This window comes from Leptonychotes weddellii, chromosome 5 (genome assembly GCF_054177405.1).
Source record: "Leptonychotes weddellii isolate Sample4059 chromosome 5, ASM5417740v2, whole genome shotgun sequence".
NCBI lineage: Eukaryota > Metazoa > Chordata > Mammalia > Carnivora > Phocidae > Leptonychotes > Leptonychotes weddellii.
The window spans coordinates 141885870-141904179 of record NC_138373.1 but is presented as its reverse complement, the minus strand read 5'-3'; the positions used below and the strand labels follow the sequence as shown (position 1 = coordinate 141904179).

The window sequence follows — 18310 nt, the reverse complement described above, 5'->3', positions numbered from 1 at the left end:
GAAGTGCTAATAGTTTCAGTGAAGACCTGGCAAAATATCCATAGTGCTCTCTTTCCTTGTAATATATTATGATTCTATTACCCAAGCTAATTACAACTCATTCAAATGAAAATTTCTCCTAGCCCCTTTGCTTTCTATCCTCATCCCATTTGGATTTAATTACAATGCTCAAGTTCTATTTCATCAAAACATTTAATATAAGAAGAAAACCATTCTCAACTCTCCATCTCAAGAGGACTAACATAATATTACTCTTTACTGTTTATGACTACAACAATCCTATGTGGAAGGTAGTATTATCATCCTCATTTTTCAGATGGAGGAACTCTTTTTGCCCAAGTTACACAGCTAGTAAATGGTGGAGATGAGATCTGACTCTGGATTATCAGGTTCCAAGCCCATAGTCTGAAGCTTGGAGAAAATATAAGCTAACTAATACCCTCGGGCTTTCATTTTATCTCCCCCCACTCAATATCAGCTTGTTCATGTATTTTGAGCACAATTCAGTGATATGTTTGTTGCTGATACAATTCTTCAATTAATTCACTTTCACACATAATACTTAAAGATTTAGGCAATAACATCTTCTCCAAAGATACCAGATTATCTTACACCTATGGATAGAATTCATTCACTGGCTGTGCAAATTCTACCATACTAGTAACATCCAACAGCCAAATCAATAGAGTAAAAAAGATATTTTAAGGGGCGCCTGGGTGACTCAGTCGTTAAGCGTCTGTCTTCGGCTCAGGTCATGATCCCGGGGTCCTGGGATCGAGCCCCGCATCGGGCTCCCTGCTCCGCGGGAAGCCTGCTTCCCCCTCTGCCACTCCCCCTGCTTGTGTTCCCTCTCTCGCTGTGTCTCTCTCTCTCTATGTCAAATAAATAAATAAGATCTTAAAAAAAATTTTAAAAAAAAGATATTTTAAGTTACAGTCAGGTGGTTGGGTCACCCCTTTCTCCTTTCCATCCTGGCAACACATCTGCTGTTGTTACTTCTTTCACATGCCTTACCACTGCTAACTTGGTTCTCCTCTTACATTTGACTCTGACACATTCCTGCCTGCAGGTTGCCAAACACCCTTGTGATGGGACAAAATAAATAAATAAATTAAAAAGTCATGTAAGAGTGTCTACAACTTTCCTTTCCTCTCTGCCTTGCCAAAGACAATTCTCCCTCTTCCCAAAGCCCTAAAAAAAGAAGGATTCTTGCTTAATAGAAGAAAAACTAGGTCAATACAAAGATGAGGAAACCGAGTCATAGAAGTCGCTTTCCCTAAAGTTCATTCTATGGTTAAATGACAACACAAGATTCTAAATCTAAACGTTGCAGGAATTACATCTTGTTAATGCTCGTATCCCCATAGCAAGGTGCTACATGTCTGGTCAAAATTTGTTGTGTGAATGAAATAGATAGGAAAGAAAAAAAAAAAGGAAAAGAGAGAAGAAAAATGGGGCATCTGGGTGGTGCATTCAGTTAAGAGTCTGACTCTTAGTTTTGCCTCAGGTCATGATCTTAGGGTGGTGGGATCAAGCCCCACATCGGGCTCCACACTCAGCATAGAGGCTTAAGGAGACTCTCTCTCCCTCTCCTCATCCCCCCATGCTCTCTCTCTCTCTGAAATAAATAAATAAATCTTTTAAAAAAATGAGAGAGAAGACGGGGCGCCTGGGTGGCTCAGTTGGTTAAGCGACTGCCTTCGGCTCAGGTCATGATCCTGGAGTCCCGGGATCGAGGTCCGCATCGGGCTCCCTGCTCAGCGGGGGGTCTCCTTCTCCCTCTGACCCTCCTCCCTCTCATGCTCTCTGTCTCTCATTCTCTCTCTCTCAAATAAATAAATAAAATCTTTAAAAAAAATAGAAAAGAAGAAAGTTTTAAAAAAAATAAAATAAAATTAAAAAAAATGAGAGAGAAGAAAAGAAAGGAAATTGCTAGCAAGTGGTATTTATTACTGTGCTGGAACGCATGGGAGGCAGTGATAAATTAGGTGAAGTTATTATCATGGTTGTTTTTGTGCTTCTTCTAACTAGAACCCGTTGGGTGACATCTGAACATACCTAGGTTTATGCCTAATTCTGCGTTAGAGTTGGTTGTGTAATAGTGAGGTGTTGAATTAAGTTGTCCTTGGATGTCACTGAATACCCAATTTTCTTTCTGGGTTTTCATTCCCCATGGATTTTGCCAACCAACAGATTTGGAGGCCTGTTATTTACTAGTGACTATGCAGGGTGAAAGAGGAACAAAAAATGGGTAGGCATGATAATCTTGTTGGGGGCATCACAATATAGAACCAAATAGTTACAGTACAGGATGGTAGGTGGTCTGGTGGAGAAATGTACCCAGTGCTCGGCACAGTGGACAGTAGTTCCATCTTCTATGGGAAAGAAGAAAATAATCAGGGAAACATTTCCAGAGGAACCCTGGAGGGTATGAAGGACATTCCTGATAGAGAAAGAAGCCAGAGCAAGGGCACGGAAGCATACACATCATGCTGTGTTCAGGGACTGGTGAAAAGGCTGGTGGGGCTGGTGCAAAGTGCCCGGTGGGGCCTGCACAGTGCCAGGGGCAGAGACGAACAAGGAAGCTGAGCCAGACTCTGAGGGGTCTTCTCTGCTCAGCTAAGGAACTCAGGCTTCTTCTTTCTTTCTTTTTTTCTTTTTTTAAAAATAACCAGGCTTATTATCATTTTCTTGCACAGATATATATCTGTGCATTCCTTGTTCTCCAGTCTCCTTCTGAGGGGACCTGCTTCACATGCCTTCACCAGCCTGTACCTTGGTCCTTCTGGCAAGAAGTCCTAGAAAACTCTGTTTTGGTAAGACTGCAACTGCCAGCCACAGCTTGATGAGAAGCCTGGAACAATGGGAATATTCTGGAGATGTGTGTGTGTGTGTGTGTGTGTGTGTGTGTGAAGGGGTTTGGGGAGAGACATAATAAACATTTGTCTCAAGTATGCCACAAAACATTATTTTTGTTGTCCAAGGAAAAAGTTCCTAAGAAATTTTGTTTCTTAAATCAGCTTTCATTATATATGTATTTTCGCTATTACATAATTAACTAATCTTAAAGTAAAAGGTCAATAAAATTAAAGAGGTAAATAATTCCATTTAAAATACCAACTACTAGCATTTACAAAATTTTTTGTCTTTTTTATTTTAAGCATTGTGTAAATCATTTTTTATATAACTAGTATAAAGCACACATGTCCTATTCTACTTTTTCACTTAGGGTATCTCAGAGTTCTCCATTTGTCTATTCATTTGCTCATTCATTTTATAAATTATAAGTAGTAGTGGAACCATAAGGATATGCGTATCTTATCTAATCGTCAAAGCAAATCTGTTAGTTAGATACTCTTGTTATCCCCATTTCAAGATGAAGAAACTAAAGCCCAAAGAAATTAACTGACATGCTTAAAGTCACACAGCCAGCAAGCGATAGACCCAGGACTCAATCATAGGCACAGTATATATCTAGTTCTGGCCTTTATGATTCTATTACAATGTACTTAGTACATTATGGTTTGCTTAATTACTCCCTGGTTTTTAGCCATGTGAGTTTTCTATTGCATTGTTGAAGAAAAATTTATACATTTTTTTAAAAAATAAAAGGGGTCATAAAGAGGGGAGAAGTAGCTATTTCTTCAGGATATATTCCCGAAGTGAGTACCATTTATTCTAGGAAATTTGGTTATGTGGCTCAGTTCCTTTCAACAATGATGCTACTGATTCTTGCAGCCGCCAATTACCTGTCAACATATCTGCTGCTCAACAGTCCTGCCAACAATGAGGGCTTTTTCCCCCACACTTTATTTGGTTTTCTTTTCAAATCTCAAAAGAAATACCTCTTTTTTTGCCACAAGCCAATAATACAATGAATAAGCGAACATTCTCCTCTGTAGGATTTCCTCTACCACAAATATCATCCTCCCTCAGATCTCAAGGTAACTAATAGTAACAGTTGAAATAATCCTTCCATACCCTTCTCTGTCACATACAAATATATTTATACATATGGAAGGCTTTTCCTCTTACCTTTTTTAACTTAAATGGATTGAGCTATACACATTATAGTACAACTTGTTTTCTCACTGTATCATGAATATTACTTAAAATAAATACATACAGCATTACTTTTACTAGTATGGATATACCACAAATTTTCTTTTTTATGTTAATGGATTTAATATTTTTGCTCAAATAATGCCACACTAAACATCCTTGTATAAATATCCTTATATTCTGGTGCTTTTATTTATTCAGGAGAGACTCCAGAAAGAACCAAAGGGTATGAATGTTTTTAATTTTATTGTATACTGCTACATTTCTTTCCCTAAAAGTTGTAGTAACTCAAAATTTTTTTTTAGTAATTCAAATTTTTAATAGCAATGCATGGCAATGTCTATTCCCTCATAATCTTGTCAACACTGGATATTACTAATATTTTTAATATTTCCCCAAATACTTCCCCCCAAAATGGTATCTCATTGTTTTAATATACATTTCCATGATTACCGGTGAGGAAGAGTATCTTTTCATGTATTTATCATGTTTATTAGCCCTTGAGGGAAGTTTCTCTTCTATGAATCCATTTTTATTTATAAGCACTTTATAATGTATTGCTCTAATTGAAAATCCATGCATGAGAAAGAACAGTCTTTATAAATCTTTATAAATTGATAAATGTAGAAGTGCTTATTTCAGGTGAGAGAGGAGTTGTATAGATGGGTTGATTGTGAGGTGTTTCTATTTACTATTTAAAAATTTTTAATAGATATTACTCTATGTGCACACACAGAGTTGTTTCTGTGTTCTCTTCATTTTGCTCTTCACTCTGCTTTTCTTTTTCTCCATAACAGATCCTGTTGGTGCCCTCCCCATGACCCCTGGGCACTAACCATTCCAGTGCATGTTTGTAGGAGTCATTTCCACTTAAGGGCCTGTTCTTGGCCCCCTGGAAGCAGGCTAAGTGGTTGGGAATTGGAAGATAAATACCTTAGCTTCCTCTCCTCTGGGGAAGGCAAATAATTTTGAGATGCCTCTGAGATGGTCTCTCAGAGTTCCCCAGTGTGATTGCTCAGTGACACACCATTATTGGCCTCCTCTTCCCTGTCTCTCTTCCCCACCTCTTTATTAATGCTTCCTCCAGGAATATCTACTTCAAGCCAGGCATTTTGTGAACTGCTGGCTACACTCTGTTGAGTAAGATGCCCAAGGTTTTTCTCCATGTGAACTTAGTTTTATTATTTTTTTTATTCTTTGTTTCTGAACTTGTTGAATAGCATCAGCAAGTGCAAGTTGCAGAAAACAGATGCTACTGAGCCCAACATCGTTCGTTCATAAGGAGGTCTAATATTCAGATGGTGTTGGAGTGAACTCAAAGAGGCAGAAAACTTGGAATCTGCTCCTTTTCCCATTCTTTGCTAGGAATTTGGCATGAACATGTCTAACTTGAGACATGTTTCCATAATCAATACCAAGTGTTTACATCCCTTACCCCAGCCTTACCCCAGCCCCATCTCCCAATTAGGAACCCAACCTGACTGATAAGTAAATCCTCAGTCACAGGAGATCTCAGAGCACAGTGTTGGTCTTGACCCCACATCCTGTTCAATGGATTGTAAGGACTCCCTTCTATACACACACACATACACACACACACACACATATTAACAAAATGAAGAGTTAAGAGTACAAGCTTCAGAAAATTCCTCTTTTTTAATATGTGGGTTGCTATGGGGATGGGAGTGTGGCAGAATTGGAGAGGGGCTTGTGGAAGTGACTATAAATGAAGCTTAAGTAATTTTCAAGAACGTTTTCCTCTCTAAGTCAGGCTTGAGCAAGAGCAGCACGTTGGGCTCCCTTGGCTTGTGATGAACACATTTTTATGTTCACTTATTTAATAACTTCAGTGTGGTAGGTAATTGATCTACCATGGTGAACACATACCTGCCTGCCAGGGGTTGATGGTGAAATAAGACACCTTCATTAGCAAGTAGAGGCATAAGTAGGATACATAGTACCAAGCAAAGAACAGGGGCTATAAGAATTCTATTTTATATTTGTTATTTATTTACATATTACATTTGTGATAGCATAAAAGGGAAAAACAGAGAGAAGCTTGGGGAAGGGAAGCTTTCTAAGGAAGCATTAGTAAACTGTGGTCATAAGAATGAGTGACAGTCCTGAGCCATGCCTGAGGATGGAAATGGAGAGCAACAGCACTGCAAGGGTTAAGGAGTGGGAAAAAAGGTGCTACATTCTGGGGGCGCCTGGGTGGCTCAGTCGTTAGGCATCTGCCTTAGGCTCGGGTTGTGGTCCCGGGGTCCTGGGGTCGAGCCCCGCATCGGGCTCCCTGCTCGGAGGGAGGCCTGCTTCTCCCTCTCCCACTCCCCCTGCTTGTGTTCCTGCTCTTGCTGTCTCTCTCTTTGTCAAATAAATAAATAAAATCAAAAAAAAAAAGGTGCTACAGTCTGGGACTGAAAGCACAGGGAGCGTAGAATCTAGTGAATGAGATGAAGAGTGGGGAGTTGGGGTTGGAGTTGGAGGTGGTGCCTTGTGGCTTCATACCATGTGTATTCACATGTCTGTCCCTAGAAGATTGTTATTTCACTCCTAGAAGTCTCTTAAACTTGGATTTTCTGTGCCTCAATTACCTCTCTGAAATATGCATTGATAACTGGGCCACCTGTTTGGGAAAAGATGAATCTGCTTTGGATAGAGACAATTACCAGGAAGGAATAAAAAATGATGTGTGCCAATAATCCCACTAAACCTTCGGGAATATATCCCTGTGTTGATACATGAGACCATTTGCCAGGGTCACCCACATAGGCTTTCTGTGCTTCCTGAAACACTTCCTTCCCTTGGCTCCCATGACTCATGCCTTTTCTAGTTTCCTCCTGTGTTAACATTTGCTCCTTTTTCTCCTTTGCAAGCTCTTCACTGGCTCTGGAAAGATGGGAGTCCTTCACAGGTCAGCTCTCATTTTTGCTGGTTAGTGCCTATTTATTACTCAAATTTCATTCTGAGCATCAGTTCTGTGGTGAAGGGCTTTCCTGGTCTCCTTGACTAATCAGATCCCCTTGTGGACTGAACGTTTGTGTCCCTCTAAAATTCGTAAATTGAAGCCTTAATGTCCAATGTGATGGTATTTGGAGATGGGGAATTGGGACATAATTAGGTTTGGATGAGGTCATAAGAGTTGGGACCCCATGATGGGATTTGTGTCTTTTTAAGAAGAGGAAGAGACCAGAGCTCTCTCTCTCTCTGCCATGTGAAGACACAGAGAAGGTGGCCATGTGCAAGCCAGGAAGAGAGCTTTCACCAGAACCTGACCATGCTGACACGCTGATAAGGGACTTCCGGCCTCCAGAACTATAATAAATCTCTGTTGTTAAAGCTGCCCAGTCTGTGGTATTTTGTGGTGGCAGCCTGAGCTGACTGAGACACCCCCTCTTCCAGGCATGGCATCATTCTCCTGTCCTTCAGATGTCCTTATAGTCATGATTTTCATTTAATTGGTGTGATTAATGGATTTCTTTCCAGGATTTAGCTCCATGAGTAAAAATGCTCATTTCCTTAGGTTCTTATCATAAGAACTAGCTTCATGTAATGTAGTCACACAGTCCCCATGCTCAGAAGGACCCCATGCTTGGTTTAATGCTCTGCGGTCACCATCTTGAAATTCTTAATGCTTTTTGAACAAGGAGACCTGCATTTTCCTTTTTCACTGACCTCACAAATTATGTAGCTAGTCCTGCTTATCTTTTTTTTATCTCGGCACTGAGCACAGTATCTGGCACATAGTAGATCCTCAATAAATATTAGTTGAATGAGTGGGTGAATGCATTTGAATATAAAATGCCAGAGCTAAGAATTATGGCTGGGTTTGTCTGACTCCAAAGCCTACGCATTTTCTGCCTCCCCATATACTGCTATTTACACTTACATATGGAGCTGGGTTTGACTAAATCTGCCCAAGGACCTTCCTCTCTCTCTTATTTTCCAAATTATTTTCTCCTGGGGCATCTCTGGGGTAGTGTTGCTGTGGCAGAATTCTCTGGCATAAACATCCCTCTGAGTCATAGAGCAATGCCATCGCAAGGGGCCGGGACAGCTGCAGCTGTTAGGCATCTGTGAGTTACTTTGAGATGGCATGAAAAATATCTCCCGATTGGTTAAATCTACCTTATGTCCTGCCCCCGGATCTGTAGGATTGACGTTTCCAGAGAATACTTTTATATACATATGAAAATACACCACCTGCTGCTGAAAGGAATGGACCTTCTCAAACTCAATGAAGAGAATCTTTCACTTCAAAATTAATTCAGATTTTATCTGAAACTCCTTGACACCTCCCTAGTTATAGTTAATTAACAGGAGTAACATGAAGGGATTACACTTGGAATCAGGAAGTTGGGGCGGTCTGGGAGAATTGATTCAGTTTAGGTAAAGGAATTTGCTAATTGGCTTGCCTCCCCAAAACCAAGAGGTCTGTCTCCATGGTTAAGCGTGCAGTGAGATAGATTTGCAAAATCCTACCTTGAAGCAACCATCAAAGCTAAAAAGCTGGGGCCGCCTTTGGTGCAGTGCCCAGAGGGCAAATATTTAGCTCTTTCAGCATTCCAGAGATGAGCTCTGTGCGCATAAACCATCTTCAAATGGCAAGCTGGGGAGAGGTTCAGGCTCAAAGAGAATTAGCTGGTGTGCTTTCAGTCATGCATAAATCATACCCTGGGTGAGGGGCAAGGGGCAAGGGTTGCTGGGCAAATGGATCAGCTCCAGGAATAGCAAGGCCTAACATTCTTTAAATAAAAATCGGACCAGGGCTTTTTTTGTGAGATTGTGCTTTGCTGCATCAACAATGTCACTTACCCTATCACGGTCATGCCACCTTTGCTTCAGTTTGTCCTCTTGGTATTATGATGCAGGGATGGCTAAAAAATCCCATCTACTTTGGGCTCCTTGAAAGGGTAGAGGGTATTATCTTTTGGATTGATAGGTTTAAATGGCTGATGGTTAGAATCTCAAGGAATCCTCAGTCTGCTTGGTAACTCTGTGTACCCTAAAAAAGTCTCAAGAGCTGTGTTTGAGGTCCACATGAGTCTCTGGGAGGTACAGAAAGGACACTGTAGCACATTCGTCCATCCCAGACAGATCAGGAACTCTCAAAGACCAATTCACTCTCTCTCTGATACCATCCCAAGAGAACGCTGGACCAGGAATATCTCCTACCAGCCACTCAGCTCTCATATAATAGTATTGATAATAATGGTAAAGGAATCACTAACACTTTTTTTTTAAAGATTTTATTTATTTATTTGACAGAGAGAGACACAGCGAGAGAGGGAACACAAGCAGGGGGAGTGGGAGAGGGAGAAGCAGGCTCCCCGCAGAGCAGGGAGCCCAATGCGGGACTCGATCCCAGGACCCTGGGATCATGACCTGAGCCGAAGGCAGTCGCTTAACCAACTGAGCCACCCAGGCGCCCTCACTAACACTTTTTTAGTGATCAAAATATACAGAAACTACTCTACATGTATAGACATTTTACATGTATTGATTGATTTACTTTATGCAACAGGTCTCTGAGATATGTACTATTGTTCCTCTCCTTTGACAGATGAGGAAACTGAGGCACAGAGAGTTATGTAGGGTCCCTCTGCCTAGGGAAGGGACTACAGTGGTTTTCCTCACCATATTTCAGGACTCTGTTGTAGGAGTTTGCAAAGGTGACTTGAAAAATAGGTTTCAACATAAGACATTTGGTGGGGATGCAAACATTCAGTCTACAGCAGTGTTAACCACTAGGCAGTTTTGTGTGGTAATTTTTAGGTATCTCCTTGTGAGGCCCAGCCTACATTTATTCCTTTTTCTCTGACACTCAATAGAAATGTTGGATGACAAGTTTGAAGAAATCTTCCGGACAATATGTCAAAAAGAAAAAAAGAAAAATAGAGCAAATGTAACACCTGAATAATAATAAGAGTTATAATAAGAAAGAACAGAGAAAATGAAGGCAAGGAAAGCCTCAAAGAAATAATTCGAGAACATTTCACAGACTGAAGTATTTGAGCTTCTAGACTGAAAATATCCATCAAACATCTTGGAAAATGTGTGTGTCTAGTCCCAGACCTTAACAACCACTGCTTACACTACCTCTTCTCTTGGATATCTTTGAGGCATCACCAACTCCACAAGTCAAAAGTTGCACTCAGGGTGTTTCTCCCCTCAAATCTTGTTCTCTCTGTGCTCCGTATCTTGAGGAAGAGTATAGCCATCCATCTAGTTATACTGCTTAAAATTCCAGGAGTTTGGGACACCTGGGTGGCTCAGTCGTTAAGCGTCTGCCTTCGGCTCAGGTCATGATCTCAGGGTCCTGGGATCGAGCCCCACATCGGGATCCCTGCTCAGCGGGAAGCCTGCTTCTCCCTCTCCCTCTGCCCCTGCTTATGTTCCCTCTCACGCTGTCTCTCTCTCTCTGGCAAATAAATAAATAAATCTTAAAAAAAAAAAAAATTCCAGGAGTTTTCCTGACATCTTCCTCTCTCCTACTTTCTATATCCATTTCATCTCTAAGCCCAGTTGGTTTTACCTTCTGTCTTTCAGATCCATCTACTTGTCTTCACATTTGACTTCACCTCTTGCCTGGATGATAGCAATAGTGTTCTCATCTCCCTCCATCCTCTCTTAACCTTCTCTAACCCCCCTCCCCCTACGCTTTGCCCACCTTGTTACCTAGTTATCTTCTCTTTTCTTTTTTTTTTTAATTTAAGTAATCTCTACACCCAACATGGGACTCAAACTCACAACCCTGACTTTTGCCTCGTTGCATCCGAGAGAGCAAGATGGGTCACCAGCAGCTGTACTGGAGCCATCCGAGGAAATCTGGCCAGGGTTCTCGTTCTTGCCGCGTCTGCTCCAACCGGCACAGTCTGATCCGGAAACAGCCTCAATACGTGCCGCCAGTGTTTCCGTCAGTACGCAAAGGACATAGGCTTCATTAAGTTGGATTAAGTGAACTTCCTTGAATTGGTCATCCAGGATAACCTACCATAACTGCAGATATCCAAGATACCTACTTTAATGCCTACTCATTGTACATAAAATAAAAATACTTCAATTATGAAAAAAAAAAACAAACTCACAACCCTGAGACCAAGAGTCACATGCTCTTCCAACTGACCCAGGCACCCCTCTAGCTTTTTTTTTTTTTTTTCAAAAGACACATCTGATCATGTCTTTCCTCTGCTCTTACCCAGAATGGAGATTCTTTGGTGAGACTTGAAATATGTAAGAGCTGCACTTCTTTTTCTGGAACAGTTGGTTTCTTCAGGGGTTCACATAAGCTGTGATCAAAATGCCTCTATCATATGCTCTGCTAAACACTGAGAGAAACACAAGACTAAGGCTCAGAATTGGTTGGATAACTGAAGAAGAGCAGCTAAAGGGAGGACCAGATGCAGGAGTTGGATTGGCTGTTATTTTAGGTTGCACTTGATAAGAAATAAAGACCATGGGTAGCCCTTTGCCTGGTCTCTATGTCTTGGTGTCCTGACATTTTATTTCATCATAATTACAAAGAATCAAAGTGAGTTTGACCCAGCAAAGAAAAGCATCCCTAAGTTTTGGAGACCCAGTGACAGCTTCCCATTGTTCTTTATGTAAATATAAACATGTTTGACGCTACCTACTTCTAGCTAAAGCTCAGCCAGCCTGCCCTCACTGTTTCAGTCTCTGTCCCTCACTGTGCCCCTGCCACCCCAGGACTTCTATTCATGCTGTTCCCTCTGTCTGGAATGCAGTTCCCTGCTCTCTCTACTTGGTTAACTCCTACTCATCCAACTCTCAGCCCTATCAGCAACTTCCCTGACAAAATCAAATGCCTTCCTCATAGGCTCTCAAAGCAATCCTTTCTCTTCTCAATAGCAATTATGTCAGTTGGTAATTTTATTTGTGTGACTATTTGGTTAACATTTCTATCCCCCCTGGACTGTAAGCTCATGGGGACAGAGACTGTATGTTCTGCTTCCTTTTGACTCCTCAGTACCTAGCAAAATTTCTGGTCCATAGTAAGCCCTCAATACATATTTGCTGAATAAATGGATAGTTGAATGACTGTATATGTAAATGAATGAAAGAATTAAGATTTAGAGTCATCAGGGCGCCTGGGTGGCTCAGTTGGTTAGGCGACTGCTTTCGGCTCAGGTCGTGATCCTGGAGTCCCTGGATCGAGTCCCATGTCGGGCTCCCTGCTCGGCAGGGAGTCTGCTTCTCCCTCTGACCCTCCCCCCTCTCATGTGCTCTCTCTCATTCTCTCTCTCTCAAATAAATAAATAAAATCTTTAAAAAAAAAAAAGATTTAGAGTCATCAAAAATATGTTTTTAAGTGGCCCAAAACAACTGTTGTAGAATTACTCCATTGTTTATTTAAAACCTGTCATAAAAGAGCTCCAGGTAATAATTAATATATCATGGTACTTAGACCCTCAAATATATCCTGTGGTATTAATGTAGATTTGTAGCTGTAAGCCATAGTTTCAAGAAGGCAAGTGCTATCTTCTGCTATAGTGAATCATGGTTTCAGTCTCTTAAGAGATCACCAGAAAGCAAGCTGGGATAATTTTATAGCTGTGAGCCTAATTTTATATCCCAATAAAAATATGATATTGCTTATTTGGAAAATTCAATAAGAATCTATTTGTAGGGGTGCCTGGCTGGCTCAGTTGGTAGAATATATGACTCTTGATCTTGGGGTCATGGGTTCAAGCCCCATGTTGGGCATAGAGCCTACTTGAAAAAAAATTTATTTATTTTATTTTTTAATTTAATTTAATTTAATTAATTTAATTATTTTATTTTATTATGTTATGTTAGTCACCATACAATACATCATTAGTTTTTGATGTGGTGATCCACGATTCATTGTTTTCGTATAACACCCAGTGTTCCATGCAGTACATGCCCTCCTTAATACCCATCACCGGGCTAACCCATCCCCCCAACCCCCTCCCCTCTAAAACCCTGTTTGTTTCTCAGAGTCCATAGTCTCTCATGGTTCATCTCTCCCTCCGATTTCCTCCCCTTCACTTTTCCCTTCCTTTTCCTAATGTCCTCCATGCTATTCCTTATGGGCTATTCCACAAATGGGAAAAAAAATTTATTTGCAGACTTAATAGTGTAAGGAACTTAAAAAATAATAATATAAGGAACTTTGTTGAGTTACAGGCTACCCATCTTTGTGAAAGTATAGCTCAAGACCAAACTCTCCTTGATAGTCTTTGTTTGAAGTGAGATAGGAATTCTGGAGTGGCATATGATTATCTTTGCAAAATGTCACACATATTGTCCCTATTTGGAAAGCTCAGAGCTGGACCTTATTGATAGTTTGCTTTGATCATTATAAGGATGTGGTTAAATGAATATCTGATGATAATAAAAGGTAACATTTACTGAGTGCCAACTCTGTGTCAGGCAATGTTCTAAGTGCTCATTTAATCCACATAACAATTCTGAGTTAAGTTGGGACTATCATTTTTCCCAGCTTATAGATGAGCAAACTGAAACACAGAGGTTATGTAACTTTCCTAAGATTACATCCCTAGGTACTCTGGCTGCAGAGTACCCACACTGCCCAATATGGTGCCCACTACTTCATGTGGCTGTTGAGCACATGAAATGTGGTCAGTCAGAACTGAGATGTGCTATATGCTAGATTTTGAAGACTTAGTATGAAGCACATATATCTCATTAAGTTTTTCTGTTGATTACATGTTGAAATGATATTTTAGATAGGGTTCATTAAGACATGATTAAAATTAGTTTCATTTATTTCTTGTTTTCATGTAGCTATGAGAAAAATTTTCAATTACATTCATGGCTTATATTCTATTTCTATTGGACAGCATTGATCCATACTCTTAAACTGCGTTATACTGTCATTCCATCCAGTAGCAAGGCATTTCATTGCTAATGGTTGCATTTTGTATAGGACTATTAGCAATGCAAATGGATGTGATGAAGATTGTGGAAAGAAACAAAAGAGAAGCAGAGATGTCACCTGAAGTTATCGGCAGTAAAATCTCGAAACAGTGAGACAAGCTGGCTATCGTCTTCAGCACATATAGCTCTGTGGCACTATTTGTTGTATAGAATGCCTATACACGACCATGGTGGTCGTGGCCCAGGGTACAAAGAGGACAAACTCTCCTTGTCTCTCTATCCAGTAGCCACAACCCCCTATCACAATATGAGCTTTGCTCTCCTTTCCCCATTCACCATGCTCCTCACTACTTTGACTTGGAAGCCTCTTTCAGGATTTAAGTTTTAGTTGTTTTCATCTGAGTCTGCAAAGGGGCAGAGTAATTAGACAGAGGTTAGTCATACAGGAATAGAAAAGGGTGGACCACAAACAACATGGGTCCTGATGACGTCAGAAAAATTTCTTTTTAAGACTTAAAGAAATGTTTCAGAGTCACAAGATGAAATGGCGATGCCTGAAGACTCAGAACCCAAGATGTGAACATTGAGTCCCAGACTTGGGATTCTTTGGCTCTCTGAACAGGTTACTCTAAGGTACACCCTATGGGGCCTTCACTGGACAGTCACTGATCCCCTAAGAACACCATGCCCAGGCTAAAGTTCTTAAAGACATAACTTAAGTATTTATTTTTCCTTTTGCCCTAGCAAGCCCCATGTGTTGACTCAGTAGGCAATGGATGTTAAGATCAGACCTAGTTAAAAAAAAAAAATTAGAAACTGCTCCCAACATAATATAAAGTGAAATAAACAACAAATGGAAAATACAATAGTATAAACAACATTAGCCTGATTCAGTTTTTTAATTTGTGTATATATTTTACTGAGTCTTCATATATCACCCACTAGAATGTAATTCCATGAAGGCAGAGATTTTTGTCTAGTTTGTTCATTGTTGTATTACCATTACCTAGAAAATGCCTGGCCCCATAGCAAATACTCAAGATATTTGTCAAATGAATGAATAAATTAATATATAATAGGAAAAAGTGCTTCAAAATGTTAATGAGGTGGAGAGATTATAGACGAACTGTATTTTTTCTTCCTAATATTTTGCATTTTCCAATTTTAAAACAACTATGAATTATAACTGGGACAAAATAAAGATTAAAAAGACTTCTGGATGATAAATTTTTAAGGCATATTCGTGTATTTAAAATAATATAAAATTTTTAAAAGCGGGGGGCACCTGGCTGGCTCAGTCAGTAAAGCATGTGACTCTTGATCTCAGGATTGTGAGTTTGAGCCCCACACTGGGCATGGAAACTACTAAATAAATAAATAAATAAAATAACATAGATATTGCCTCCTTTTTACTATATGTCCTGGGGCACCAATACATGCAGGCCAAACTAGAAGACATTCAGCATGGAGGCTGCATTTTAACTCAGGACCTACTGTCTATTGGGCACTGTGGACACAGAAGGCTGAAAATGATAGAGCCATTGACCTTAGAGCAGGTCATAGGAAAGAAAATCTGAAGGGGTGGTATAAAGCTTTAAAAAAAATCCTTGCAGGGGCACCTGGGTGGCTCAGTCGCTTAAGCATCTGCCTTCAGCTCAGGTCACGATCTCAGGGTCCTGGGATCAAGCCCCGCATCGGGCTCCTTTCTCAGCGGGGAGCCTGCTTCTCCCTCTGCCTGCCGCTCTCTCTGTCTCTGACAAATAAATAAGTAAAATCTTTAAAAAACAATCCTTACAATTGTATTACATTTATGATTTTACATTATCACAACAGAACAAATAGAGAATTTCTGAGGAATCAGGGTAGGTGTTATTCCCACATTACAGATGAAGTTGTGTTGCGGAGAAATTGAGTTGCTTGCTTAAGGTCAAGTAGTTAGAAAATAGTAGATCCACACACACCCAGGTCTTTACACTGCCCTGCGTTTGTCAGTTTTCCAAAGAGCTGCCACAAGGAGGCTCTGCCCAGGGCTGGGGGAGGAGCTGTAACTATAAATTTGTGCTTTTCTAGCTACATGTGTCTATTTAAATTTAAATTAATCAAAATTAATTAAACATTAAACATTCAGTGCTTTAATTGTGTTAGCCACATTTCAAATGCTCAATAGCCACACGCAGGTAGTAGCTACTGAAGGGGACACCTCAGAGTAGGATATTTCCATAATCTCAGAAAGTTCTATTAGATAGCACTGTTATAAATTCATTGTAATTGGTTTTTGTTAACAAATGACAAACAGCAATTGAACAATAATCAAACAATCCATATAAGAAGTATGGATTATATGTGTATTGAATAACTTATATATGATATATAAGGCCTCATTTAAACCTCATAGCAACTTCTAGAGGAAGGCTCTATTATTATCTCCACTTGCAGATAAGAAAACTGAGGCCAGAGGTATGAAGCAGTCAAGATCATATAGCTAGCAAAATGAGATAGTTGGGACTTGAATGCGGCCCGTCTGGCACCGGAGCTGGTGAATTTAACTAGTCGGTCATTCTCAAAGTGTGGTCCCTGGACCAGCAGCATCAGAATCACCTGGAGACTTGGTAGAAATGCAAAGTCTCAGGCCCCACCAGTCCTCCTGAATCAGCAACTGGTGGAGGGGCACAGCCTGCTCCATTTTCGCCAGCCCCCTAACCAAGTTGGGTGCATAGTCCAGTCTGAGAACCACTGCACTCTGCTGTGCTGCACCCCCACTTTTAGGCATCTCTGACCTACCCAGCCCTGTGCTCGGCGTTTGCTACTGGTATATATTATTTTATTTTTTAAGATTTATTTATTTATTTGGGAGAGAGAGAGAGTGCGCACGCCGGAGCAGGGGGAGGGGCAGAGGAAGAGAATCTTCAAGCAGACTCCCTGCTGAGTGCGGAGCCCAACACGGAGCACGATGCCATGACCCATGAGATCACGACCTGAGCCAAAACCAAAAGAGTCAGACACTTAACCAACTGAGCCATCCAGGCACCCCCTTACCGGTGTATCTTAAACTTGGAATCGTATGTCTAAAAGAATCTTTTCAGCAGATAAAAGGATAATTAACTAACATGTACTGAGCACTTACTCTGTAGTAGACTCAGGGGGCCATTTCTCACTCAAATGGACTTGGAGCCATCATCTGACTTGTCCACAGTCATACAATTAATAAGTGGTGGGGCAGGGATGTGAATCCAGGCTCCTGGCCCCAAACCCCATCCTCTTCACCATGAACCCTTACTTAAAGAATGGTGGAGAAGCAACTCTTCATGTCCCTAAATAAAAACGAATTTTCAAATTCTCTGCTGCTGGAATGTCCTCCTCATTGCTTGTCTCCTAAAGGACACAGACTCTCCCTTTTCCTCCCTAGGTCACATTCTATCCATTTCTTAAAGTGTATCCCAAGGGGATGGGTGAAACAGGTGAAGGAGATTAAGAGTACATTTATCTTGATGAGCACTGAATAGTGTATAGAATTGTTGAATCACTATATTGTACACCTGAAACTAATATGACACTGTACATTAATTATACTGGAGTTTTTTTACAAAGTGTATCCCAACATAAAAATAATTTTTCACATCAAAATATGTCTGCTCTAGAATGCGCCAACCGGAGGTTCAGAATTTCTATTCCTGAAGGTTTTCAAACAATAAACATTCATTCATTCATTCTTCCATATAACAAATTATCAAGTGCCTTTTATGTGACAGGTGCAGTCCTAGGCAGTGAAGAGTAAATATGGTTTAAAAAGGAGGTTCCTGCCTTCATGGGGCTTATGTTCTAGTGGAAGAGACAGATAAACAGGTAAGCATATAAATAGAAATAATAAACACATTGTAAAAAGTAGTAGGAAGGAAATAAATAAGATGCTGTGCTAGGGGATAAATGTTGGTCATTAGGCATAAGGATAACTTCTCTGAGAAGGTGACCTTCAGGCTGATACATGAAGGATGAGGCAAAGCCTGTCATCCAAAGAGCCTAGGAGATGGCATTCCAGATGGAGAGAACAGAACATGCAAAGGCCTGAGGCAGAAAAGAGCTTAGCTGGTCCTAGGAACTGACAATCTGTGGAGCATTAAGGGGGTAAGGGGAGAGCTAAGCTGAGGTTGGAGATGCAAGAAGGAGCCCGGTCATGCAGGGTCATGTGGGCCAAGATAAGAAATTTGCATTTTATTCTAAATGGGATTTTATGCTTTAGCAAAGGAATAGCATGATCACAGTACCTATTTAATAACTATTTGTTGAACAAGTAAATTGATCAAGGGCATTTAAAACTGATTCTAGTAAGAAGAACTCTATTTTTGGGGCGCCTGGGTGGCTCAGTCGT

At 40.5% G+C, this 18310-nt stretch overlaps 1 pseudogene; it reads left to right on the top strand.

The window, feature by feature from the left end:
* Window positions 1–10821: 10821 nt before the first annotated feature.
* On the top strand, window positions 10822–11145 carry LOC115940251 (small ribosomal subunit protein uS14 pseudogene; annotated as a pseudogene).
* Window positions 11146–18310: the final 7165 nt, after the last annotated feature.